The sequence below is a fragment of the Etheostoma cragini genome, chromosome 12 (genome assembly GCF_013103735.1).
Source record: "Etheostoma cragini isolate CJK2018 chromosome 12, CSU_Ecrag_1.0, whole genome shotgun sequence".
Lineage (NCBI taxonomy): Eukaryota > Metazoa > Chordata > Actinopteri > Perciformes > Percidae > Etheostoma > Etheostoma cragini.
Genome location: NC_048418.1, coordinates 23,810,604 through 23,810,846, shown reverse-complemented (window position 1 = coordinate 23,810,846; position 243 = coordinate 23,810,604). Strand labels below are relative to the sequence as shown.

The 243-nt window shown below is 53.9% G+C and overlaps 1 protein-coding gene across 2 annotated transcripts in view; it reads right to left on the bottom strand.

Annotated features, from left to right (window-relative positions):
* LOC117954225 (leucine-rich repeat and immunoglobulin-like domain-containing nogo receptor-interacting protein 3) overlaps positions 1-226 on the bottom strand; it is a 32,720-nt gene extending 32,494 nt beyond the window's left edge. Inside the window, exon 1 of one of the 2 annotated variants that reach the window (XM_034887838.1) lies at positions 1-226. This exon is cut by the window's left edge and continues 319 nt beyond it. The gene's annotated coding sequence lies outside the window, so the exon portion shown is untranslated. The other variant, XM_034887837.1, reaches the window with a different exon arrangement.
* Positions 227-243: the final 17 nt, after the last annotated feature.

Sequence of the window (243 nt, the reverse complement as noted above, 5' to 3'; positions counted from 1 at the left end):
GGGGGGAGGGGGTCATGTGAGCTGTTCCTCTCCTTCAAACAGTGCTCCTCAGCGGGTCAGGGTGCTCTCCATCTCCCCCGGCGTGGATGTGGGATTATGAGAGAGGAAAGGGAGGATGGGAAAGGAGCGTGCTGCAGCCTCTACCTCCTTCAGTGTGAGTGCTTCTCTCTCGCTTAGCATGCTTTTCATCTCTTACTCAACTCTCTCTCTCTCTCTCTCTCTCTTTCACTCTTCATGTCTAAC